This window comes from Carcharodon carcharias, chromosome 6 (assembly GCF_017639515.1).
Source record: "Carcharodon carcharias isolate sCarCar2 chromosome 6, sCarCar2.pri, whole genome shotgun sequence".
Classification (NCBI taxonomy): Eukaryota; Metazoa; Chordata; class Chondrichthyes; order Lamniformes; family Lamnidae; genus Carcharodon; species Carcharodon carcharias.
The window spans coordinates 53,263,098-53,290,742 of record NC_054472.1 but is presented as its reverse complement, the minus strand read 5'-3'; the positions used below and the strand labels follow the sequence as shown (position 1 = coordinate 53,290,742).

At 41.7% G+C, this 27,645-nt stretch overlaps 1 protein-coding gene across 3 annotated transcripts in view; it reads left to right on the top strand.

Moving 5' to 3' along the window:
• LOC121278923 (ras-related protein Ral-A) overlaps positions 1 to 27,645 on the top strand; it is an 85,567-nt gene that overhangs the window by 23,384 nt on the left and 34,538 nt on the right. Inside the window, exon 2 of one of the 3 annotated variants that reach the window (XM_041189470.1) lies at positions 21,048 to 21,202. The exons of the other annotated variants lie outside the window; for them this stretch is intronic. The gene's annotated coding sequence lies outside the window, so the exon portion shown is untranslated. The remainder of the gene's footprint in view (positions 1 to 21,047; positions 21,203 to 27,645) is intronic. 3 annotated transcript variants of the gene reach the window in all.

Sequence of the window (27,645 nt, the reverse complement as noted above, 5' to 3'; positions counted from 1 at the left end):
TTATGGGGGATTATGTTGGGCAGGCAAGAAAATGGAGTTGAGGCCACTATTAGATCAGCCGTAATTGTCTTGAATGGTGGAACATTCAAGATGGCCTACTATTTACTTTATACTCATTAATGAATAAATATTTCTCTGGTTATGACTGGAGGAGCGATCTCTATAGCTTGAAGTATGTGGCTGGAATTCTGGAGTTTTGAGTTGATTTGATTTAGAATTGTGAAGTGTAAATGGAGCAGTTTGTTAGAATGATTTCCATTTCTATAGTGTCTTTTAACATCTTCAAAGTGGTTTGTAGGGAAGGGAAATGATGCAAAGCAATAATAAGAAAAGCATTAATGAAGGTGATTAAAGGTGTGGTTAAAGTCTATTTTAGAAATTATAGAAGATGAGGGCTGTGGAAAAGTGGAGGAATTTCAGAGAAGCTGAAATTTCTGAGCAGCTGTCCTGAAGAAATAGAGTAGACCAGACATGGGACATGTGTTGGCAAATTAGAGGAAGTTGCAGAGTTAGGATAGGGAAAAGCTGTGCGGGGTATGTCAATAATGAGAACATTTCATTGTGTTGAAGATGGGGAAACTTGTAGAGCAAGGTTAAGCACAAGCTGTTCTTAGCAGATGAAACACTGATCACCCACAATAAGCTCAAATGGCAGGGCCTTGTTCACAAACCAATGTACATTCTGGAGGGAGATGTGGAGAGGGGCAGTGATGGCCAGTCCAAAGGGTCAGACCTAGAAAATGAGAAGCAAGAGTTTGATCGGATTAGCCCTGGTGGATGTGCAGGGTGGAAAGCAAGGGGAGAATGTAGGATGGGACAATTGGGGCTGCTCCTTTTTAAAGGATAATGATGCAAGGTCTTCGTGAGCTTTCAGAGGATGCTAAGAGGCACGGAGGGAAGTTGTAGGATTATTTAAGAGGGTGCCAAGTCTGAGATCACAACAGGGAACTGCTAAATGTTGAAGGTTTGGGATTTGAGGGTAGAGTATCTTAGGGTGGGGAAAAGTAAGAAGGTATGATGACTGGGAGAATTAGAAGAAAAAGGGGGAAATTAAAGTGAGGGGCTCAGATCCAGAGCAGCTGTCAAAATATGCATGCAGAGGTTGAGCAGGTTGGAGGGGGTATCTAGAATTAGGGCCACAGGAAAGACTAGGCTACAAATGTGTGGCAGCATGCTAAATTAAACTAGCTATGTTTTGAAATGCACAGGGAGTAGGGAGGAGATGGCATGTGGGAGAAAAAGCTAATTTTAAAGTCTGAGGAATGAAAGTTCTGGTTGAGCAAAATCAGTGATGAACTGATGTCCAGGTGACAGGACAAATGAGATCAGAGTCAATGGGCACAACTTTGAGGTTTGAATTTCCATGAATTTAAATATTTCTTCCATTAAAACAGTTGTTGCTGGTGGCTTGGCCTCCACATGCAGTCAAGTCCCCAAGGAATCACTGCTGATAAATCTTAAGTGGGGACTGTCAAATTGAGAATCAGGATTCGTAAAAGGGCAGCATGCTTGATAGTTTTCTATTAATTTTAAAGACCAGTATGTTGTAATATTGCATTAATTAATTTCTCAGCTGTCATTGCCAGTAGATCAAAGCTACAGCAAGAAGTTTACACTTCAGCTGCCAGCATAATCAGGTCTTTGGGTTGACTTGACAATGAGGCAGCCTGAGACTCTGAAGTATGCCCTTCAGTAATGGACTCTATTGCTTGTCTTTCAAGAAATTTGAAATTGACTGGAAATGTGGCGTGAGTCGATGTTGATATCAGAATTGTTATTTAATCACAGTACCGGTTGAAGCTGATGTGATTAATTGTCTCTGGATGGATCTGGTCTTAGACAGTCTTCAGCAATTGGCCCTCTCTCCAGTACTGAGATCGCAGGCTCCCCTTTAAAACAAACCCCAATTTTGCTGAAGTGACCCAAGGTACAGTTTTAAAGCTGATATGTGAAGAGCTCGCCAATAAAATAAGGCTGGCTGCTGTTTAATCTCAATAATTCTGCATCTTAACTAAAATATGGAGACTAGAAATGAACATAATTCTCCATTCAACTTCATCTCTTAGGCAATGAACAAAGTTTCCATCCTGTAAACCATTTATATAAGAAAAAAATGCAGTCCCAGCATCAGCACCTTACTCTGTAGAATGCCAGTCAAGCAGTTCTGTCTTGCCTACCAGGCTTTGCTGTCATCTACTTCGTTACAAACTGACTCAGGACTCAATCCATTTATATAGATTTTTCTTTTCCCACCTATTTCCATTATTTTTAAATGTATTTCCATCCATCGTTTTATCTCTACCTTTTAGCCTATTTCGATCCCTCCCCCCCACTAGGGCTATCTGTCCCTTGCTCGTCCTGCTTTCTACCCTTAATGCCACCTATTAGCACAGTTCTTTGCTTCTTAGCTGATATCACCATATCAGCACCTCTTTGTCCTTTTGTCCAAGACATCTTTTGGCAATCTCCACTGGCCTCTATCCAGCTCTACTTGTCCTGTTCACCCCCCTCCCCCAACCAGCTTATATTTCACCTCTCTTCTATTTTTCCTTAGTTCTGTTGAAGAGTAACACGGATTTGAAACATTAACTGTATTCCTCTCCACAGATGTTGAGTTTTTCCAGGTATTTTTATTTTTGTTTTGTATTTCCAGCATCTGCAGTTTTTTGCTTTTATCTCAGTACTTCCATTGTCTATCCTGTGGCTATAGAGCTTGTGAACTGACCTGCCACATAGATCTGTCAAATGTCTTCCTGAAATCCAGGTAGATAATATCTACTGCTTCACCCATATGATCTATGCTAAATCTCTAATTGGATCCTGCCCTTTCTGATCATTCCCCTATGATGTCCCTTAAAATCTCAAACACTCGTGCATTTAAGGTAACAGCAACAATTATTTAATGTAATACTTACAGATCTGCATATTGAGGGTTTAGCCCTTGCTGTTTTTAAATATAGTGATTATATATGCTCCTTCCTAAAGCACTAAGATACTAACAATTCTGATAAGCTTTGTATGAGATTGGATGTATGAACATTTGCATTCTTGTCAGCTCACTCCTTCAATGTTCTCTGAAAGAAATTCTGCCTGGAGGGCAAGAAGGAAGGAAGGGATAAACCAGGGGACTACAGGCCAGTCAGTCTAGCCTCAGTGGTTGGGAAATTATTGGAAGCAATTCTGAGGAACAGAATTAATCTACACTTGGAGAGGCAGGGATTAATCAAAGACAGTCAGCGTGGTTTTTTTAAGGGGAGGTCATGTCTGACTAATTTGATTGAATTTTTCAAAGAGGTGACCAGGTGTGTAGATGAGGGCAATGCATTTGATGTAGTCTACTTGGACTTCAGCAAGGCTTCTGATAAGATCCTGCATGGGAAACTAATAACTAAGGTAAGAGCCCATGGGACCCAAGGCAATTTGGCAAATTGGATCCAGAATTGGCTGAGTAGCAGGAAGCAGAGGGTTAAAAACAAAAAAACTGCGGATGCTGGAAATCCAAAACAAAAACAGAATTACCTGGAAAAACTCAGCAGGTCTGGCAGCTGCTGCCAGACCTGCTGAGTTTTTCCAGGAAGCAGAGGGTGATGGTTGAGGGGTGTTTTTGTGACTGGATGCCTGTCCAGTGGGGTTCCACAGGGATCGGTGTTGGGTCCATTGCTGTTTGTGGTATATATAAACGATTTAGACTTGAATGTAGGAGGGTTGATCAGGAAGTTCGCGGACGGCACAAATTGTTGGGGTGGTAAATAGACCATAAGACATACGAGCAGAAATTAGGCCAATTGGCCCATCGAGCCTGCTCTGCCATTCAATCATGGCTGATAAGTTTCTCAACCCCATTCTCCTGCCTTTTCCCTGTAACCTTTGATCCCCTTACCAATCAAAAACCTATCTATCTCACTCTTAAATACACTCAACGACCTGGCCTCCACAGCCTTCTGTGGCAATGAATTCCATAGATTCATCACTCTCTGGCTAAAGAAGTTTCTCCTCATCTCTGTTCTAAAAGGTCTTCCCTTTACTCTGAAGCTGTGCTCTCGTGTCCTGGTCTCTCCTACTAATGGAAACATCTTCCCCACGTCCACTCTATCCAGGCCTTTCAGTGTTCTGTAAGTTTCAATCAGATACCCCCTCATCCTTCTAAACTCCATCGAGTATAGACCCAGAGTCCTCAAACGTTCCTCATATGTAAGCCTTTCATTCCTGGGGTCATTCTTGTGAACCTTCTCTGGACCCTCTCAGGGCCCAGCATGTCCATCCTGAGATACGGGGCCCAAAATTGCTCACAGTATTCTAAATGTGGTCTGACCAGAGCCTTATAAAGCCTCAGCAGCACATCCCTGCTTTTATATTCTAGTCCTCGCGAAATAAATGCCAACATTGCATTTGTCTTCCTAACTACCAACTCAACCTGTAAGTTAACCTTAAGAGAATCCTGGACTCGGACTCCCAAGTCCCTTTGCAATCCAGATTTCTGAATTCTCTCCCCATTTAGAAAATAGTCCATGCCTCTGTTCTTCCTACCAAAGTGAATGACCTCACACTTCCCCATGTATTCCATCTGCCACTTCTTTGCCCATTCTCCTAACCTGTCCAAATCCTTCAGCCTCCCCGCCTCCTCAATACTACCTGTCCCTCCACCTATCGTTGTATCATCTGCAAACTTAGCCAGGATGCCCTCAGTTCCTTCATCTAGATCATTAATGTATAAAATGAAAAGTTGTGGTCCCAACACTGACCCCTGTGGAACTCCACTAGTCACCAGCCGCCATCTTGAGAAGGACCCCCTTATCCCCACTCTCTGCCTCCTGCCAATCTTCTATCCATGCTAGTACCTTGACTCTAATACCATGGGCTCTTATCTTACTGAGCAGCCTCCTGTGCGGCACCTTGTCAAAGACCTTCTGGAAGTCCAAGTAGATAACATACATTGGCTCTCCTTTGTCTAACCTACTCGTTACCTCCTCAAAGAATTCTAACAAATTTGTCAGGCATGGCCTCCCCTTGATGAAACCATGTTGACTTTGCCCGATTTTACCATGCACTTCCAAGTATTCTGAAATCTCATCCTTAATAATGGACACTAAAATCTTACCAATGACTGAGGTCAGGCTAATTGGCCTGTAATTTCCTGTCTTTTGTCTCACTCCCTTCTTAAACAGAGGGGGTTACATTAGCAATTTTCCAGTCCTCTGGGACCCTCCCTGACTCCAGTGATTCCTGAAAGATCACCACTAACACCTCCGCTATCTCTTCAGCTATCTCCTTCAGAACTCTGGGGTGTAATCCATCTGGTCCAGGCGATTTATCCACCTTCAGACCTTTCAGTTTTCCTAGCACCTTCTCCTTGGTAATGGCCATCATACTCACCTCTGCCCCTCGACTCTCTTGAACTTTGGGGATATCACTCGTGTCTTCCACTGTGAAGACTGACGCAAAGTACCTATTCAGTTCCTCTGCCATTTTTGTTCTCCACTACTACTTCTCCAGCGTCATTTTCCAGCGGCCCAATGTCCACTTTTGTGTCTCTCATACCCTTTTATATATCTAAAAAAACTCTTGCAATCTTCTTTTATATTACTGGCTAGTTTACCCTCATATTACTCTTCTCCCTACTTATTTTTTAGTTGTCTTCTGTAGGTCTTTGTAGGCTTCCCAATCCCCTGGTTTCCCAATGCTCTTTGCCGCATTGTATGCTTTCTCTTTAGCTTTTATGCTGTCCCTGACTTCCCTTGTCAGCCATGGTTGCCTCGTCCTCCCTTTAGTATGCTTCTTCTTCCTAGGGATGAATTTTTGCTCTATCTCCCAAATTACTCCCAGAAACTCCTGCTATTGCTGTTCCACTGTCTTTCCTGCTAGGCTCATCTCCCAGCCAGTTATGGTCACTCCTTCCTCATGCCTCTGTAGTTGCCTTTACTCAACTGTAATACCATTACATCTAATTCCAGCTTTTTCCTCTCAAATTGCAGGGTTATTGAGGAGGATAGCCTTAGATTACAGGAGGATATAGACGGGCTGGTCAGATGGGCTGATCAGTGGCAAATAGAATTTGATCTGGATAAGTGTGAGGTGATGCACTTGGGCAGGACGAGCCAGGCATGGGAATACACGAATGGTAGGACCCTGGGACGTACTGAGGATCAGAGGGACCTTGGTGTGCATGTCCACCGGTCCCTTAAGGTAGCGGGACAGGTAGATAAGGTAGTTGAGGTTTTTGGGATACTTGCCTTTATTAACCGAGGTGTAGAATATCAGAGCAGGGAGGTTATGCTGGAATTGTACACAAAGCTGGTTAGGCCACAGCTAGAGTATTGCGTGAGTTTTAGAATCTGCACTATAGGAAGGATGTTATTGTAGAGGAGATTTTACCATGAAGTTGCCTGGGCTGGAGAGTTTTAGTTATGAGGAGAGATTGGATGTACTGGGGCTATTTTCCCTGTAGCAGAGGAGATTGAGGGGGACATTATTGAGGTGTATAAAATTGAGGGTCATAGATAGGGTAGATAGGAAGGAACTTTCCCCTTTTGTGGAGGGATCAATAACCAGGGGGCATAGATTTAAGGCAAGGGGCAGGAGGTTTAGAGGGGATGTGAGGAAGAATTTTTTCACCTGAGTGTGGTGGGAACTTGGAAGTCACTGCCTGAAAGGGTGGTAGAGGCAGACACCATCATAACATTTAAGAAGTATTTGGATGTGCACTTGCAATGCCATGGCATTATGGGCCTAGTGCTGGAAAATTGGTTTAGAATAGTTAGGTACTTGTTTGATCAGCGCAGACTTGATGTGCTGAAGGGCCTTTTTCTGTGCTGTCGACCTCTATGGATCTGGGCTTTCTGATGTTGTCTAATAAGCCTTGCCTTAAATTTTGAGGGTTTTAAGACTGCACATTTGGATTTTCATTGAAATCAGTCACAAAATAATTTGGCAATTCTGAAGTTTAATGGCCTAGATCCCTCTGTACCCATCCCTTGATCCTAATATACTTCATGCTTTCTTCCTCTTCATTTGCACCTTCAGTTGTTTGACATTTTCCCACTTTCAGAATTTTATTCCTTTCTCCCTAAAGCCTTCTATTGCTCTCTTGCATTTCAGCTATACTCTTGTCCAGACCTCAAGTAGCTTGGATAAACTATCCCAACAAAAATTTTTTAAATGCTCCAATTTTTCCTATTCCTATTTTATTCCTTTCTTGCATTTATCACTTAAGTCTACTCTTAATTGAGATTTCCTCCTAGATTTGACATTTAAATTAACATCCTTATGATTACAATGAATTAATTGAATTTGGCTTATTACTTCCTCATTGGAAGCAAATCCAATATTGCCTTCTCCCTTGTGGGTTTTATCACCTGCTTTAAAATTTTTGAAGTACTTAAACTACCTCTCAAGTATTGGCCTAGTGAGTGAGTCAGTCCCTGTCTGTTAGGGACATTAAAATTCCCCATGATTGTAACTTGGTGACCTCCAACAGTCTCCTCTATTTCTTTAGTGGTAGCCAGTACATTCCTACCACAGTTTTTTTTCCCTTTTTTATCCTCCAGATCAGCCCAATTCCAGTTGTTTCCCCTCAGCTGTACATAGACTGTGTCCCGGGCACCATCCACCTCCCTAATTTCTTTCCCCCCTTCTAGAGACCTGCAGTTTGCTGCTACTCATTCTTTAGCCAGGTTTCAGCATCTCTTACAATTTCTGTTGACTTCCTTCCTAGTTGGTATCACTTCTAATCCATCCATTTTATTTATTATGCTCCCAGTATTCATGTAAATACATCTTGCTAAAGTTGATCTTTCCTAATAATTGATCTACACTGTTGCTTCTCTCCATTTCTGTTTTATTCCTTCCCAACTGTGTCTCGATTAATGTGCTGCCTCAGTTTAGATGAAACTATCCAGGATGTACTACCCTTCCCTTAACCAGAAGTTGATCCAATGCCAAGATTTTGAAGTCCGCCCTCCTGTCCCTTGTGTTGAGCTAAGCATTTAACATAATCTTCTGTACTGTAGGTCCGGTTGTAAAGCAGGGTATATCACAATTTTATTAACCCTGTAAACCCTCTTCTCCAATTCTTTTCCAAGTTTCTGAAATTTTTGTAGCTCCTCCAATTTTATACCTTGATTCTTAGCCTTAATCTCTGGATTATTTTAGTTCATTTGATCAAATCCAGAATGCTGGCATTTAGGAAGCAGCTCGCCATTTGGTAATAGTCTGCCATTAATTCTTGCTATGGACTCCCCTATATCTACAGTGTAAATTAAAACCATGTGGCAATATCATGAATAATATGATTATAAATATGCTGTATTACCTAATGCTTTCTGTTTTAACTCCCCACTGGCTGTGACACTTGGGTCATCTCAACTCACCCTTCATACTGGGCAGTATGATATTGCAATTATTGAAGCGTGGCACTAAAAACAAGCAATGGCACCTGTGTTTCTGGTTACAGGCTTTTCAGATATGATGGGGGTGGGGAATTAAAAAAGATGGTTGCGATGGAAATGATATTCAAGAAGGAGCATCAAATGAGGTCATATGAGTTGAACTGAGAAACAAAAAAGGGGCAATCATGCTGCTCCCCAAACAGCGAGCGGGAGATAGAGAGCAACTATGTAGACAAACTGCTGAGAAGCACAAATAATAGGAGGTTTCAACCACCCTAATTTTACTGGAATAAAATAAGTCTAAAAGCTATAGGGGGCTTAGATTCTTATTGTATTCAGGAAAACATTTTAGCCATGTTTGGCATGATCAACAAGACAAGAGACTACCACTTTAGTGGTAGTAATCATAATCTAGTTAGATTTCGAGTACTCACGGAAAAAGGATAAAGTTGGAGTAAGAGTTTTAAATGGGAAAAAGGATAAAGGTAGTGTAAGGGTTTTAAATTGGGGAAAGGCTATGTTATTAAGCTGAGATGTAATTTGGCAAAATTGGACTGGAGGCTACTTGAATGTAAATCCATGTAGGAGCAGTGGGAGACATTCAAGGAAGAGATACAGCTAGAACTGTGTGCAGTTCTGGTAGTCACATGCAAGAGGATGTGAATGAAGTGGAGAAGGTACAGAATGTTGCTAGGATTGTAAAATTTTAGATATGTAGGTAAGATTGAGTAGGCTGGGTTTGTTTTCTTTGGGACAGGAGGCTGAGGGGGGATTTTATTGAGGTGTAGAAAATTGAGGGAGCTACATAGTGTTAGTGGAGAGTTCAATAACCAGGGTGCATAGATATAAAGTAATTGGTAGAAGGATTGCAGGGGCATTGAGCAAAGTAATTATTTCACCTAGAAGGTGGTTGGGTCTGAAAAGATGGCACAGGCAGAATCCTCATTGCATTTTTTTAAGAAAGGCATAAATATGCACTTGAGGTGCATTGTCCCATCGAGGGTACAAATCAAGAACTGGAAGGTGGAAGTATGGGATTATACTGAATAGCTTTTATTTTGGCTGGCATGGACCTCAGGCCAAATGCCCATTTTCTGTGGTAAATTTTTCTATGCTGCGTAAATTCTGAAACACAAACTTCTACTAAACTCATCAAATTTGGGTGAAAGGCTTAAAGTTTATAGCTAAGTTGGAAAATCAAGAGGAGCCTACCAGCACTGTTTACTGGTTTGATATGGGGATTACACATACCATGCCATTTTTGCTAAATTGCTGTAGAGTTTTCAGTGTTACTATCCTGCATGTTTTTAAGCTATCTGACTAGGTTAGCCAGTGAGTAAGTGCCAACACTTAAATTGATTATTTATAATTTACTTCATAGTACTGTTTTTGTGATAGATCAATATGTCCACCTAGACTCTGATAGCCACCTGATTGTGGTTATGGCTTTAATAGCCACTGGAGACTAAGGTGCATAATCAGACACTTCCGAGGGTGCACTGCACTCAAGTGCTGTCTTTCATACGAGACATTAATGCAAAGCCCATCTACCTTAGGTCGATGTAAAAGATCCTATGGCACTCTTCAAGGATGAGGTGGGGATTTCTCCGTGTTCTGGCCAACATTTATATCTGATTCAGCATGTGAGAGTGATGACTACTTCAAAGAAGTGCTTAATTTATTGTGATGCAGCTTGTGATAACCTGGGGCTATGACAGGTTCTAAAAATGCAATATTTTGTTATTTTCCTTTGTTCTCCTTGAGTGTACATTTGCTGCCTACATCCTGCTTGTGGTTCGTTCCCTGCAGTTACATCCTTTTCACCACCACTTCTGTTGGAAACCTTTGTTTGGCATTGTTTACTCTGCTTCTGTAGACATTTTTTAAACATTCTCTCGGGTTATCAATCATGTTGCTGTTTGCTATATTGTGTCTCAGCTGATTGCTTTATCAAAAATGTTTCCTTAAGTTTCCCTCCTTGTGTGAAGAGTTTCTGGCTGGCCCTCAAGTCTGGCAATTCATTTCTTGAGAGGTTCAGTTGGTGATTGTATGCTGCCCTGGATGCATTTATCCGGAATAGCTCATATCCTGTGTCAAACACACAATGACCTTGGTATCCACAGCAGTCATCTCCTTGTTACAGATGGTAGGGCCACATTACCCCCTGTCCCTCACTCCTTGGTTGTCCACAACAAGATGTCTAGTTTAGAGGGAGTGTTTTTAAAAACCTTTTTAGCATTATGACTTTTAATAATAAACACAGGACAGGCTTTCTGGTAAGTTTAAATCAGGAAAAAAAGAAACATTTATTCACACGACACCCTGGAATGTAAATATAACAAAAGTACACGCATGCACATGAAAAGATGAACTCGAGACGAATCATGCACTTAGGCTATAAACAGAATAAAAGAAGCAAAAATCACATGATTTAACCTGTCTTTTTTTAAGTTACAGCATTCCCAGCCTGATGAGTGCTCTTTTGGTTATCAAGACTGCATTGTCCCTGGCTTGTTCTTGGAGTAATGAGATTTATTACCTGAAATCAGTTTCGATCATGTTACCACATGATCAATACTTTTATTGTCCGCGCACATGATTTGAAGTTAGCCATTGCTACACATTGGGGGATGAATGGTGGCTCTTCACACCTGATCATGATTAAGCTGATTTCTCTGCACCTCGCTTTGTTTTGAGATCGCAGACAATTGAATTTGAATTTTGCTAAATAACCAGACAAGGTATGAATTCGAGTGGCCTTGCATTTTTGAATGTCTTTTCAGGGAGGGTTTCCCACCACAGGCACTTACATTTTAATGAATTTCCAGAAGCATGTTCAGACATGAGTTAATCCTTGACTGTCTAGAAACCATAAAAGGCCACCTGACCTTTGGCCAATTTTTGCAGCGCATTGAAATTGTCACTTAAAGGAAAAGCCAAAAAGTCCACATTAAATAAAGTTTCCATCTTGAAAGTTAGGAATAAGGTCTATTTTTACTCTACATGACAATTCATGTTTGATTTTAAAAGTAGAATGCATTTCCTATATACTAACATTCACCCTAGCTCTCAATTCCAAACTTTTAAATAAGCAATTTCTTTAGTTTTATTTTTTATAAAACTTCCACCCATCCTGCCTTGGACGAATTTGAGTGTTTGAGGTCTATGGTCTATGTGTACCCAATCCTTTTGATACTAAAGGCCTTATGTTCTAGGACTGGGGACTAAATTGATGAAAATCAAAGCAGTGGCTCAGGAGCAGTTAACCCATGGTCCAGAACATTACTCTTTTTCTTAGCCTGAAAGATAAAGGATTCATTTATAAAAGCTCTGAATGATGGATTGAGTTTGTCTTACCATTTCATTATTAGTTATCTCAGTAATGGGAATATGATTGCAGGGAGTGAATAGCATAGATGCAGTTAAGAAGAAGCTATCTAAATACATGAGAGAGAGAAGGGCATAAAAGGATATGTTAAGTTGAGATGGACAGTAGGAGAAAGCTTGTGTGGAGTGTAAACAGTGGCAAAGACCTGTTAGGTCAAATGGTCTGTTTCTGTTATAAAATTCTACGTAATCATTTTTGTGCTGCTTTCATGACATGCTGCCTGGTTGTTTACATTGGAGTTCAAGGAACTTTACCTGATGGCCTTGGTGGCAGTCAGGATTTTTTTGAAAATTCCTTGGATCCTCCGTTAGATGTGGGTAACAAACACTGGCCTGACGAGCAAAGCACTTGGATAAAAGCACAATACTGCGAACGCTGGAAATCTGAAATAAAAACAAAATGCTGGAAAAAGTCTGCAGGTCTGACAGCATCTGTGGAGAGAGAAACAGTTAATGTTTTGAGTCCTCATGACCCTTCAGAGCTAAAGAGAAGTACAAATGTGATGAAATTTATACTGTTTAAGGGGGGGGGGGTGTGGGTGGAGCAGATGAAGCTGGATAGAAGGCGAGTGATAGGTGGGGGCTATGGGGACGTTAACAAAGATGTCATGGACAAAAAGACAAAGGAAGTGTTAATGATAGTGGTATGGGCCAAAGAAGATGCTGATAGTGGCATAAAGATAAGAAAGCAGAGTGTGAGAATAGCAGAATAAGGGTCAGCACTCCCCTTTTTATCTCTCCTTTTATTCCTTTTTCTATCCTTTTTTCCCAACCTTATCCCAAAAGAGCCACCTCTTACTTATTTTGTTCTTTCACAGCATTGGCCCTTGTTCTGCTATTAACACATTCTGCTTTCTTATCTTTAGGCCACTATCAGCACCTTCTGTAGCCCTTACCACTATCATTAGCACTCCCTTTGTCTTTTTGTCCATTGACATCTTTGTCAATCTCTCCTTACCCCCACCTATCGCTGGTCTTCCATCCAGTTTTACCTGCTCTACCCCCTTTAAAAAGTATAAATTTCATCACATTTCTACTCTTTAGCTCTGAAGAAGGGTCACACAGACTTGAAATATTAACTGTTTCTCTCTACAGATGCTGCCAGACCTGAGTTTTTCCAGCGCTTTGTTTATATTATATCAGAGCAAAGCACTTAGTTTGTCCTGGATTTTATTCTGGCTCTTGCAGGTGGCCTATGCCACAGGTTCCAAGGGTAGTATGACACATAGCAGCATGGCATCATCTAGGACTGCTCGGATTTTGAGATGTTACTATTCGAGTGCATTTCTGCAAGTGTCCTTTACAGTTTATGACCGTTTGTGGTTAGGAGTCATACTATTCATAAAGTAAGGCTGAGAGCTGGCCTTTTGGTAGCATCTGCTTACTGGATTTTGTCCTGATTTTTCTTTTCAGGGGATGTGAGCATTGCTGGCTAGGCCAGCATTTGCTCATCCCTAATTGCTGTTGAAGGTAGTCGAGAGCTGCCTTCTTGAACTGTTGCAGTCCATTTGGTGAAGGTTCACCCACAGTGCTGTTCGGAAAAGAGTGGCATTGGAGGATTGCTTGTAATAGATTTAACATGTATAGTAAAAAAAAAATGGAATAGTGGGGACATGTTTCTCGTTTCAGCAGATGTTTGGGGATGTGAGGCTTTGGATGGGGCTTGACTGTATTCTCTGGGTTTGAAGGTTGTTGCTGTTCTGAGCACCATTTTAGCTCTTCCCTCTTTCTAGATTGTTGGGAAGAAGCAAGGAGAGATGTGGGACAAAAGCAGAATTACCTGGAAAAACTTAGCAGGTCTGGCAGCATCGGCGGAGAAGAAAAGAGTTGACGTTTCGAGTCCTCATGACCCTGATGCTGCCAGACCTGCTGAGTTTTTCCAGGTAATCCTGTTCTTGTTTTGGATTTCCAGCATCCGCAGTTTTTTGTTTTTATCTCAGGAGAAATGTGGGGCCTGGTTGTGCTCTTGGGCAACATTAACCTTGGTATTTAAGTAGTGGGGCAGCTTGATAGTTTGTCTGAAGTTGTTTGGGTGCTGTGGGATCTTTGGAGTAAATATGTTCCGAGTTAGCAGACTAGATCTGGGAGACTATGCTGGATTGGAGTATGAGAGTTTAGTGAGCAGGTTGGCATAGAAGGTAATTAAGCTCTTCCTGTCATGGCAAATTAACTAATATTTTGAGATGAAAGTCAGACTCAATTGATTAGTTGTCGCAAGGTCTTTAATTCTGCTAACCAGCATGAGAAATTCAATGTAAATACAGTGAACGTTTAATGATTTGTGTCTTTGCTTTTCAGTTTTGTGAATAGTGCAGTATGAATATTTGGCTGTATTGCGTTTGGGAGGGAGGTGTGAGCGCTACAAATTTTCTAGGGTATGGTGACTGGGTATTTAATGGCTTTCTGGCCATTGCCTGGTAGATCATGAGTGGTCATTTTGGTCCTAATGTTCAGCCTATGAAACAGTCTCCAATATGAATGGAGGGAAAAGTACAAAGTGTTATGATATGGCAGATAGTAATTGCCAGGCTGACCAAATCCCAAAAGGAAACTTGGTCAAGCTATCATAACAATTTTGCAATTTGTATTTCTTACGAGCAGGTATGTACACCTGAAGTCAGAAGTAGAGTCCACTACCACCTTTGGAGATTTTAAATATTAAATTAAAACATTTATTACCAAAAGAAAAGTTAAACACACAAGATTACAGTTTCACAGTTAAACTTAGTCTTACAGCAGTTCCCAAAAGATTTCTACTTAACTAGGCTCCCAACTATGCACCCCTTTCAGGCAACAATCTGAATAGATTCTTAATCTATACAAAACATCCAGCAATATTACCACATGCACCCACTGCTGCTATAAGGGAGGTTTTTCACAGCTTCTTTCTTCATCTCACTCAATAATGGAAGTCCAAGGCTTTTAACACTCAGTACTTCTCTGGGGTGGCTGGAGGCTGCTTTTCACAGGTCTACTTCACACATTTCACTTCAAGATCTCTCTGGGCCACCCACCATAAAGCTTTCCATCTTTCTTTAAATATATATCCCACCCCTTTTGAACTGTAAATATCATTGTTTCACCCTTCCTTTTGAAGTTACTTTTCCCAGCATATAAAATCTTTCATGATCTTTGGTCAGCACTTCTGGCCTTATGTTTTTACAACTGGCAAGATAAATCTTATGCCCCATTTGAAAATCAAATAACCTCTCAACTTATCTACAAATGCAAATTCCATTTACACTATCTGCTGAGACCTCACCTTGGCTTACCCATCTCCATTTCAAAATGCCTGATTTTTACACTTAACCCCTTGTTGACTATACAGAGCTAGTAGATTAAGGAAGTGACTGCAAATAATGAGGTTTGGAGGTAAAATGAAAGTACCTGCATTTATATAGGGCTTTATTGTGTTTACTGCTTGCCTTAAAAATACTCCATATGCACTGAAATTTTTTCTAAGTGCAGCCACTATTGTCAGTAAAGTCGGCAGCCAATCTGTCCCAAATGACCGCTTAATCTGTATGGTTGAGTGCACAGTGTGGAACTGAACAGGCTGGTGATTTGACATTTTGTCCAAAAGATCATACCTCTAACAGTACAGGAGAGCCTTGTGCAAGAAGGTACACTAAATTGTAACACATGTCTTGATGCTTGTGATATATTTGTATAATTTCACAGATTGTAAAGTGCTTTTATCCCTGGAAGTAAAATAGGGCCTATTTGCATTGAGTTTGTGAAGGCATCTTCTGGGGGCTGAGAAAATTACTACCCATTGTTTGCAACAGTATTGTAAAGTTTTTTGATTCTGAGATCAACCTCACCTTTTTAGTCAACTCGAAGGGAAGGCTTTCCAAGTAACAACTGGGCAATGTAGTTTATTTTTATTCTCTTCACTCTCGCACTGGTTCTTGGTAGGTTGGTGGCATTGTTGAATGTTAAACTCTTGACAGTTCTAACCATAGGAGGATGTATTTACCTCGTACTATTTCTATCACTAGAAAAGCTATAACATTTTAACAGTAAGCTAGCTAGGACCTACTTAATGGTGTAACTGTGCCTTTAGAGAAGAGACTAGAAGGAAATGTATTAACTGTGGGAAATGTTCCCATCCCAGAGTAAAATAGGTTAGAACAAGAATAATTAGAGGGCCAAAACAAAAACAAAAATACCTGGAAAAACTCAGCAGTGTTTAATTAGAGGTCCAACTTGAAATGAATATCTACCATGTGCAGAGAAAAAGAGTTAACGCTGAATACAAAGTAATTTTGAATTCAAATAGGGTAGTTACTTAGTGGCCAGTGTGGTCCATTTCCTTGGCTAAAGTCAAGAGCCAAAATGAAGATTGTGCTTTGTCCTGTGCATCCTGCACAAACCATTGGAGCTGCCAGTTTTCATGTTGAGTGTATTGAAAAAAATTCTGATAGCTGCTGCTTTGAAATGTTCAACATTAATGTTGTACTGTCTAGAGTGCTAATGGTACTGAATTTGAATAGAAATCGTGCACCTAACTTCCTAATTTTTCTTTTAAGTTGCTTGCTATATTGTATTGTGGGTAGAGCATGACTAGCAAACCAGAGTTCAAACATTTGATCAAAATGTTTTTTTTTCAATGACGAATGGTAATAGTTTTTCACATTCCAGCTTCCTGTGGCATTTACTGGGATTTCTCCTAACAGATGAGAGCATTTGCAGCATGCAGAAGCTAATTGATTGGTTTACTGTAAGGCTGTTATGTAAAGGGCTGGCTTGATGAAAGTCATTGCTATGAATCCATAGGATTTCCATCAACTTTTGTGCAAGCTGTTATTTGATCTATTGCTCAATCCAAATGAGTTCATGCCAACTATGGCTGACCTAAGTTACCCATGTTGAGGTTAAAATTCATGATAACTCTTGAAGTTTCTGCCTGTTTGAGTTCATAATCATAAACTTGCAGCACAGGACACCATTCAGCCCATTGTGCTTATGCTGACTCATTGAAAGAACAGTTGTGCTTAGACCTGCGCCTTTGCTTTTTGGCTGTAACCCTGTAAATTCTTTATCAATTTCACATCCAATCTCTTTTTTAAAAAATTTTTGAGATCAGCTCCCCACTGCCTCTTCAGGTAATGTTCTAGATCCTGACCCATCTTGGTGATAAAATTTCTCATCTCCCCTCTAGAATTTTTTGCCAATGATTTTAAATCTGTGACCTCTAGTTATTCCACCCACCAGATCAAGTAGTTCTACTTTCTCAACAACAAAACCTCACCTCATCTGAGATCCTCTTAATTTTTCCTTGGAATAGGGGAGGTTATCAACCACAGAAATGCTATTTGTTGTAGTTGTCATAGTTAGTCCTTCAAAAGATGTCTTCTGCCAGGCTCCATGATTTGTCATCTCTGGTGACTCAGCATACCAACCCTGCTACCACAAGCCTTTGGGCAGAGAAGGCAAGAGTTGCCCTGAGGGAGGGGGTTCTTGAGCCCAGGGCTCTATCCCCTCTCCTGCTTCAGTCACTTCTCTGCAGCAGAGTTTGTGTACAGTTTTTTTTAACTCTTTCATGGGAATGTGGGCCTTGCTGGCTAGGTCAGCATTTGTTGCCCTTGAAAAGGTGGTGGTGAGCTGTCTCTTTGAACTGCTGCAGTCCATGTTGTGTAGTACACCTACAGGGCTGTTGGGCAGGGAGTTCCAGAATTTTGACCCAGCAACAGTGAAGGAATGGCCATATATTTCCATGTCAGGATGGTGAGTGGCTTGGAGGGAACTTCCAGTTGGTGGTGGTGTTCCCATGTGTCAGCTGTCCTTGTCCTTCTAGATGATGGGTTTGGAAGGTGCTGCCTAAGGAGGCTTGGTGAGTTCTTGCAGTGTATCTAGTAGATGGTATACACTGCTGCCACTGTGGGGTTGCCAATCAAAAGGGCTGCTTTGTCCTGAATGGTGTCAAGCTTCGAGTGTTGTTTGAGCTACACTCATCCAGGCAAGTGGAGAGTCTTGGTAATAGTGTAGTGGTAATGTCACTGGACTGGTGATCCAGAGGCCCAGGCTAAAGTTCTGGGGGTAAGGGCTCAAATCCCATCATGGAAGCTGGTAGAATTTGAATTCAATTAATAAATCTGGAATTGAAAAGCTAATCTCAACAGTGATGACTATGAAACTATTGTTGATTGTCACAAAAAAACCTATCTGGTCTACCAAGTCCTTTGGGGAAGGAAACCTGCCATCCTTACCTGGTCCGGCCTACATGTGAATCTAGACCAACAGCAATGTGATTGATTCTTAACTGCCCTCTGAAGTGGCCTAGCAAGCCACTCAGTTCAAGAGCGATTAAGGATTGGCAACAAATGCTGGCCTTGTCAGCGACGCACACATCCCATGAAAGAATAAAGATAGAAAACTCCTGACTTGTGCCTTGTAGATGGACAGGCTATGGGGATTGAGGAGGTGAGTTACTCGCCGCAGGATTCCTAGCCTCTGACCTGATCTTGTAGCCACAGTATTTATATGGCTAGTCCAGTTCAGTTACTGGCCAATGGTAACCCCCGGGATGTTGATGGTGGGGGATTCAGCGATGCTAATGTCTTTGAATGTCAAGAGGCGATGGTTAGACTCTCCTGTTGGGGATGGTTTCCAACTGCAGTTTGTTGGATGAGACACTGCCGCATGGCATGATTAATGGCACATTATTCATATGCACTTGCAATACCCTTTTCAATGACTCCTTCAAAGTGTCCATAGAACATTTTCTCTGTACTCCTTGAGATCGGTGCTATCCTTTAGTTGTGAAAAGGTGACCTGCTTCAGAAACCAATTATTTGGCATGTGGATGCAGTGTCCAGATCAATGTGGCTGATTTTGCATGATTGTGCTTGAGATGCTCTAGGAATTGTCTCTGAGAATTCTGTAGTTTATTCACTTGCCTTCCCTCTTGACTTTGAGTATCCTGTGGAGACACTGGAAATTGTCCACCACCTAGTGGTGCCTTTGGCAGGTGGCCAAATTTCTCTACCATATAGAAGGATGGTGATGACAATGGTGCTGTGGATTAAAGCCTTTGTCATTTTATGGATATCCCTGTCAAAGACCCAATTGTGCAGTTTTTGGAAGGCTGCACTGGCATAACTGATTCTGTGCTGGATCACCTCTTTGGTGACCTTTTGAGAAAGGTTGCTATTGAGATATGGGAAGTGTTCCAACAACTTCTACAGTCTTCCTATCAGTAACAATGGCAAGAAGTTTAGGTTCTTTTCTGGAGAGGGCTGGTGGAAAGTTTTGGGATTGCTGATGAGAGAGACCCCAACCTTTTTATGTGGAGTTGAAGAGATTGAGGCTGGTCTGATTGTCGCTTGCAGTGCAGGCCACAATTGTACGGTCAACATAAATCATGGATATATTGGAAAGTAACCTCAGGCTTGACTCTCAGCCTGTTCAGTTTGTAAAGCTTCCTGTAGAATCAAAACTCGATCATGACTCCTTGTGGAAGTTGGCCATGGATGAGCACCATGTGCAATCTCACTGCCTTGCTTGATGCCTGTCCAGATACAAAAGGGCTTAGTCTCAAATCCATTCGTCCAACTGACCAAGAACAGTTGCACCATTGTGCAGGAGCTGCAGGGTCATAACAAATTTTGCTGGATGCCCAAGTCTTGGGTGGACTTTCCAAAAGGCTTCATGGTTAATGAGTCAGAGGCCTTTGACAGAGCAATAAAGGCCACGTAGAGCTCTTTGTGTTGTTCCGGACACCTTTTCTTGAGCCTACTGAGCATCAAAGATCATGTCTGTGGTCCCCCTGGATGGCTGGAAACCACACTGGGTCTCTGGAAGGACATCTTCACTGAGGGTTAGGACACAGTTCAGGAAGATTTGAGAATATTCCCTGTAATGGACAGAAGGGTTATGCCTCTATCATTCCCACAAATTGTTTCACTGTTCAGGAAGGGGGATAAATGATGACATTGCAGAAGTTGAAAGGTAGTACCTCTTCCCAGATTTTTGTAAAAGTGCCTGAGTTTGTGCGAGAATTCATGACCACCAACTTTATAGATCTCTGTAGGAATATTGTCTGGACCACATGCCTTGTTATTAATCTGTTGGATAGCATTTTTCGACTCGGCAAGTGCTGGCAGCCTACCCAAATTTGACCTCTTCGGGCTGTTGAGGGATTGTTAGTGGCTTGATCTGATACTGTTGACTGCCGATTTGAAAAGGTTCTGGCTAGGGTTACTTTCAATCCTCTTGGATAGCTATATCGTCTTTGAGAGGAATATTACCATCTTCAACTTGGAAAGGGAGAGACCATTAGTTTTTAGTCCATTGATGGTTTTGGTGGCCTGGAATAAGCTGCACATTTCATCCGTGTCTGTTTATTGTTGGATTTCACTGGTCTTCTCTCCCACCGCTTATTCTTGATGACACGTATCGTTCCCATTTCTGCTGTGATGTTAGGTAATTTTTGTGCCGTGAGGACTTGGTGTTTCTTTTTGAGAATTTTGCATATTCTTTACATCCTTGTTGAACCAGTCTTGGTGCCTGGGAGATTCAAACCTGATGACCAGAGTGCATGTCTCTTGGATTGCAGGCTTGATCTTGTCCCAAGACCTTTTCAATGCTAGCATTGTTGGAGACTGAGAGTGCAAGAATGAAGAAAGTTGAATCTGGAATTGTGTTCTCATTTTTAATATCCTGGAGAACACGGATGTTAAATCTTCTAGATTTTGAGGATTTTTTTCGTGTTTGGGTGCCAGGTGTATGTTCATGGTGGAGCATACAAGTCTGTGGTCTGTCCAGCAGTCAGTACACCCCATGTCTAGGGTGATGTCATGCACATCCTTATTATCCTATGCTCAACAATGAGTAATCCAGGAGATGCCAGTGCTTGGATTAAGGATGTTCCCACATTGTCTTGTTTATCTTTCTGACAAGAGTGTGTGGTGGTGAGGAGACCACTAACATTTGATTTCCCCACTCCTTTCCTGATGGTGCCCTTTGAGGCAGTGTAGTTGTGCCCAACACTGGCATAAAATCTACCTGTAGAATCAATTAGTCTTGTTTTGGAATGGTTGCCAGTACAGAATCCAGTTCTGTATAAAAAAGCTCTTTTAATTTTGTTGGTAGAACCAAGAGTGGGAGAATAAGCACTAATAAATGTGGCCCATTGGTTGCCATTAAGCTGAGGGCTTGGGGTTATGACCCTTTCAATAATGCCAATTGGAAGTTCTAGAAGTATATCTGCAATTCTGTATTTGGTGAATCTAACACCATGTCTGACTCTACTTCTCTGGTTTGCCCTTCCAGGAAAAAGTGTATCTGAACTGGCCTTCTGCAGGGAGTCTGTTTCACTGAGAGCTGCAACATTGATGTTATATCTCACAAGCTTCTGAGAAACTTTAGCAGTTCCCTTTTCAGGACTTGCACTGTTTTGATCATCCATAAGGGTGCACACATTCCAGGTACAGAAATTCATGCATTTTATTTCTTGTGTGTGTTTCCGACCATTAGGGTGGTGGACCCATTGAGTCCAGTTTCCTGGTCGGGGCATTTTCGGACAGCCCAAGTTTGGGCACCTTTTCTCAATCTTTCCTCAAGTGACAGAAGCATAAGAGACTCTAAAGAGTGCTGCTGCCAGGCAGCTACTTCTGTCCCAAATCCAAGAGCTCAGCAACCAGCAGGTGTCCACCACCTTTGTGCAAACTTGTGAATAGAGATTTCCAGGTTCAAGGACTCATTCATCACTCCATGGCCTTTTGGTACCCTAGCAGAGGACAGTGTTATCTTTCGACGTGAGGAAGTAAATGCACAGTCAACAATCTCTCAATCTTGATGAGTTGGCAATCCTTACCCAATAGCTTAAGCTATGATGACTGGAAAGTGTCAATCCCACTGCACCCTTCATTCACCTTCATGGCTGTTGATGTGCACGTGGGCCTCATTTATTCACGTTGTGCCGATGAAAACTTGAACCAGGTATGTTAGTAAAGGTTGATCCCTCTAAATGCGCCCAGTTCAGTGTAGCAGGCTCACCTCAAGCTGGTTTTAGCTGGGATGGTTTTGGTGGAAAGACAAGTTGAGAGCCACAACCAGACTGCTCTCTGGAGGAAGGTACTACTCAGCAGAGCCCTTGAGCCCAATTATCTTAATATATTTCCTTTGTTATCCTGTTCATAGTTCCCTCCTTCACACCTTTCCTTTGTGCAGACTGGTACAATGTACTCATTCAATACTTTACCCATATCTTGTGCCTCCACATGAAGGCTTCCCTTTGGACCCTTAACAGGCCCAATCTTTTCTCTCATTGACCCTTACATTTATCCTTTAAAATGTTTACCAGTTTAATGGTGCTTGGTAATCTCTCCTCATAATTTGTGTCTCTTTTTCAATTCCATTTTACTGTCCATAATCCTGGTTATTAACTGAACCTTGTTCATAGCATTTGTCACAAGCCTCCTTTTTCTGTTACTTTTTAATTTCCTTTGTCATCCAGAGGTGCCAGGGAATTATGTTCCTTTGGTGATTTTTTTTTTAATCAACCTCATTTTCTAGATACTTCAGAACTCATCTATTTGAGAACGCTGGATGATTTCTGTCCATCACTTTTTTGCATTCAAGGTTGCCAGGAGTCTCTTGGGGCGGGTGCATGCCTCTTCATTTTGTTTGTCCTTTCAATTCTCCACCTTGCTCCCACGCTGACCTTTCTGTCCTTGGCCTGCTGCAGTGTTCCAGTGAAGCTTTTCGCAGGCTCGAGGAAGAGCACCTCACATTTTGACTGGGCACTCTACAGCCTTCTGGACTTAACACCAAGTTCAACTATTTTAGATCATTGCTTCTGCCTCCATTTTGCTTTGTGCATTTTTTTGCTGGCTCTGCTTTTTTTGATTCTTTCACTTTGCACTTGGACAGCAGCTATCCAGCCATTCACACCTTTATTGAGAGACATCTTTTGCATCTTTATTTTACGCATTACCACTCCCTTTGATTTTGTATCATGGAACCTTTTGTCACTTAAACACTCATTCTCATCTGCCCTCCATTGCATGATAGATTATAATGTAAGACCTCAGCCATTGATAAAAGCAAAAAACTGCGGATGCTGGAAATCGTCAGCCATTGAAGTTGTTTTTCTAGTACAAATGTGCAGAATTATTAACCAAATGCACTAAGATTTCAGTATTAAATGGTTTTTTGAAATTAATGAATATTCTCTCCTAGGAGAGTTCCTCATTTAAACTACCATTCTGCTGCAGCAAGAGATGATAAATCCCTAAGGTATTCTTGAATGAAGCTCGCTTTAGTTGCAAATGCTAAGTTTTATTGGTAAACTTTGAAACAAGGTTCCATAGATTCTCTTTACACATTTTGTTTTCGATTAGACTGGGTTGTCCCTGGAAGGTTTTTGGAATCAGTGAATATGTTTTGAAACAGGTACTGCAATTGAGAAATGGTGAAATCCCATGTGATGGACAACAGCTAACAACTGAAGTGGCTCAATCAGCAGCTATTCCAGGCTCATTCTTAGGTGCCAGAACACCAAGTTCCAAAAGACTAGGAAAAAGGCCCTTCCTAGAAATTAGGATATTATTGGTTTAATGATCCTGACCCAGCTTGCCCACATTCCTTATTGACGACCCAACTGTGTGGGGAGGGGTGAGGAGGTTGGAAAAATCTTTCAACTTTGTGGCTGGATGCTAGGTTCAGCTTCGGATGCTTGGATGGGGATAACTCTTTTTCAGCACAATCGCTTCATTCCACAAGATTCTAAATGACAGCATTTTTTTTACATGGATTTATTTATTTACTTTGGCATTTTATACACATGTAAAATACAGCAAGAATGATTGAAATTTATCATTCATTCTCCCTGAAATTTTTTCCTATCTATTTCAGTACTTTTACAGCAATGCTTATAAACTAATTAGACAGGCTAGTCCTTTTACATTTTTTAAATCCAGGGAAAATGATTTTCCACTCAAGTGGAATCCATTGTGTACAGTCAAGGTTGTCAGAGATGCACATTAATTTGGGTCTTTGCTGGAGACTTCTGCATTTAATTGAACTTCCCTTGAGGCAGCTTTGTGCAATTCTTAATTATTGTTTCTCAGCAAGCTGAGCTTCAGCTCTTTATTAGAGGGAGATTATGCTGCAGATGGCTAGACAAAGTTCATTCTGCCTCAAGCCCTCCTTTGGCGACTGTAATTCCTTTATTAAATGATGCAGTCACATAGTAGCATTACCTTCTGTATGTATTGAATTTTTTTTGAGTCTCCTTTAGGCCAGTTACAATATTTCCATTTGGTACTTGTGCTATGCTATTTAGCAGCTCATCCAATCTCAAAACCAACGATTAATCAGATCAAAATAATATGCTAGCCATGCTAGATAAAATTTATTTTGCAGATTAATGCCTTTATTTGGCATCACGTGGCTCATGCAATTTACACTAATAAATGAGGATCAGATTCATATAAAATTCCAACTATTTGCAATGAAACAGAAATCAGTCAGGCATAAGCATTTTAGTTAAGTTAAAGACCAGACTAATCAACATGGTTCTCCTCATTTCGTGCCTCTCCAGTCCCAACCCCCACCCATGGCCACACAAAATTAAAATGTGACAGACCTTCTCTCCACTAGCTGCTGCCCCTGTTCTCAATACAGGTGGGTCCTTTGGGCTTGCACCTGGCCACTCTGGGTTTCTGGTCATCTCCATTCTTTTTTTCTAGGCCTTGCCCCAGTCCCAGAGGATGTTGAATGTTCAACTTGAACTAGTCATCGTGGTCCTGGAGAATGTGGAATGTTTGAGTTGAGCAGGTTGTCGTCCAAGGTAATTGATTCAGCTCCTCCAATGATAGGTTATCACATCCCTGCCTTTGCTGCTCTTCCAATCATAGTTTTTAGTTCTGGAGGAGCAGCAAGAGTGGGAAAGAGTGAGACTGTCATTGGAGGAGCTGGAGTAGCATGGGTGGGACAGAATCTATGATTAGAGAAGCAGCTCCTTCGGATTCTGCCTTGCACATTCGCTAGCTGTTCCTCCCTTTAAAGTGCATGTTTTCCCAAGTCCCTGCACTTATGTCTTCAATTCTTCAAGCCCAGTCTGCAGGGAGCCATGGCGCATTGAACAGGGGTGAATTTTTGAGTTTGTTGTCCGCATCCCTTTTTTGCAGGTCACTGGTGGCATTTCAGGGGTGAATTTGCCTGCTGCCCTCATTTGTTTGACTGCTGGCTTGTCTTTTTGGGGGAAAAAATGGAATGTATTTCAATGTAAAAATGGAACCGGAGATGGACAGGAAATGCTGTAATGGAACAATGGGTGATACTTAAGGAAGAGATGCTTCAAGTATAGGCTAGGTACCTTCCAGCAAGATTAGCTGGCTGACAGAAAGCAGAGAGTATGCATAAATGGGTCTTTTTCTGATTGGCAGGATGTGACAAGTGGAGTCCCACAGGGTTCTGTACTGGGGCCTCAACCTTTTATGATTTACACCAATGACTTAGATGAGGGGAGTGAAGTCATGGTAGCCAAATTTGCAGATGACACAAAGATAGGTAGGAAAATATGTTGTGAAGAGGTCATGAGGAGGTTGCAGATGGATATAGGTTGAGTGAGTGGGCAAAGATCTGACAAATGGAGTTTAATGTGGGAAAATGTGAAGTTGTTCACGTTGGCAGGAAGAACAAAAAAAGAGTATTACTTAAATGGGGAACAGTTGCATAATTCTGAGGTGCAGAGGGATCTAGATATTCTGGTACATGAATCACAAAAAGTTAGTATGCAGGCACAGCAAGTAATTAAGAAGGCTAATGGAATGCTATCCTTTATTATGAGAGGGATTGAACATAAAAGTAAGGATGTTATGCTTCAGTTGCACAGAGCATTGGTGAGACTGCACTTTGAATACTGTGTGCAGTTTTGGTCTTATTTAAGGAAGGATGTAAATGCATTGGAGGTGGTTCAAAGGAGGTTTACTAGATTGATACCTGGAATGAGTGGGTTGTCTTATGAGGAAAGGTTGGACAGTCTGGGCTTGTTTCTGCTGGAGTTTAGAAGAGTGATGGGTGCTTTGATTGAAGAACACAAGATCCTGAACGGCCTTGACAAGGTGGAAGTCAAAAGGATGTTTCCTCTTTTTGGGTGAGTCCAAAACTAAGGGGCACTGTTTTAAAATTAGGACAGAGATGAGGATAAATTTTTTCTGAGGGTTGTGCAACTTTGGAATTCTCTGTCTCAGAAGGTGGTGGAGGTGGGGGTCATTGAATATTTTTCAGGCAGAGGTAGGTAGATTCTTGTTAGGCAAGGGAATCAAAGGTCATCGGGGTTGGATGGGAATGTGGAAATCGAAACATAGGATCAGCCGCGATCGAATTGAATGGTAGAGCAGGCTTGAGGGGCCGAATGGTCTACTCCTGTTCCTATTTCTTATGTTCTTACATTCTCATGAACTAGATTGCTACCTGAAAAGAGAGAATGTGCAAGGTTACAGGGATAAGGCAGGGGAGTGGGACCAGGTGGAATGCTCTTTCAGGGAGTCAGTGCATACTCAGTGGGCCAAATGGCGGCCTCCTGCACTATAAAGTTACTATGATTATTTCTCTAACTGTACCATTTCTTCAGCGAGCCAGAGAAATAGATTGTCCTAGACTTTTGGATCCTAGCATGTTAACAGATTTCGATTGCGGCAGTCGTAGGTAGGCTAGGGGTGAAATGTTCAAACGTGAAATTGGTAATTTCAGCCAAAGGATTATCAGCCCTAATTGGATTGTTAATGGCCTTCAGAGAACCACCTGCCACCCTGGTTTTCAAGTGACCTCAATGGCCAGCATTGCTCTTGATGTCCTTGGAAGGATAACAAATGCAACCTTGCCTGTTGCCTGCATCCCTCCCTATTCTTCTGTTACCTCCCAAATCTGTTTCCATCTTTCCCAGAACTCCATGTTTGACTTAGAACCATAGAAAAGTTACAGCACAGAAGGAGGCCATTTGGCCCATCTTGTCCATGCCAGCCCGAGGACACTCAGGTACCCTTTCTAATCCCACCTTCCTGGCTCATAGCCCTGCAGCTTACAGCACTTAAGGTGCAGACCCAGGTACTTTTTAAAAGAGTTTAGAGTTTCTGACGCTACCACCAACTTGTCAGCGAATTCCAGGCACCCACTACCCCCTGCTTAAGAAAGGTTCTTCCTCATGACCCCACTACACATTCTGCCACTTATCTTGAATCTTTGTCCCCTGGTTCTAGAATTCTCCACCAAGGGAAACAGTTTTATCTTGTCCACTCTATCTATTCCCCTCATAATTTTGTACACCTCAATCAAGTCCCCTCTCAGCCTTCTTTGTTCTAAGGAAAATAACCCCAACCCATCCAATCTCTCCTCGTAGCTACACTTTTCTAATTCTGGCAACTTCTTCCAATCAGGTTTCTGTTTCTGCTGCAGTCCTGATTTTATTTTTCTTTCACAGGGTATAGAGGCACCGTCTAGGCCAGCATTTATTGCCCATCCTTAATTGTCCTTGAAAGTGGTGGTGAGCTTTCTTGAACCGTTGTAGGCCCTGTAGTGTAGGTACACCTACAGTATTGTTAGGGAGGGAATTCCAGGTTTTTGACCCAGCAACAGTGAAGGGATGGCAATGTAGTTCCAAGACAGGATGGCGTGTGGCTTAGAGGGGAACTTGCAGGTGGTGGGCATCTGCTGACCTTGTCCTTTTGGGTGGTGGAGGTCATGGGTTTGTAAGATGCTGTCAAAGAAGCCTTTTGTGAGTTGCTGTAGAGCACTTGTAGGTGATACACACTGCAACTGTGAATCAGTTGTGAGGGAGTGGATGTTGAAGTTGGTGGATGGGATGCTAATCAAATAAGCTACTTTGCCCTGGATGGTGTCAAGCTGCTTGTGATGTTGGAAC